Here is a 364-nt window from a genome sequence, read left to right on the forward strand (position 1 = left end):
TTTTTTTAACCAATGACCTTCCTCCATCAAAAGGCAGGCGCTCCACAAAGGCCATGAGTCTACCAGTGCAGGGCCTTTGCATCTCAGGCCAGCCTGGCTGTCCAGCCCACTTCCCTTTTTAGGAGTGCTTTTCTTTTCCCTTTCTAGTCGCTGTCTCTAGCACTATCCCTGGTCCAGGATACAAGAACCTAGAAATCTCAGCAGTCACCACGGGCTCAGGTCTGTGCCCACTGACACTTACCATGGGAATTACCTGCACCTTCCCAGCATCTGTGACCCCTAGTGGCCCTGTCACCTCCAGCAAAGCTTCCCTGCATGTTTAGGACCAATGCAAGGGAAGTAAAACCCAGCACAAAGTGTGTAC

The sequence above is a fragment of the Microtus ochrogaster genome, chromosome 10 (assembly GCF_000317375.1).
Source record: "Microtus ochrogaster isolate Prairie Vole_2 chromosome 10, MicOch1.0, whole genome shotgun sequence".
Taxonomy (NCBI): domain Eukaryota; kingdom Metazoa; phylum Chordata; class Mammalia; order Rodentia; family Cricetidae; genus Microtus; species Microtus ochrogaster.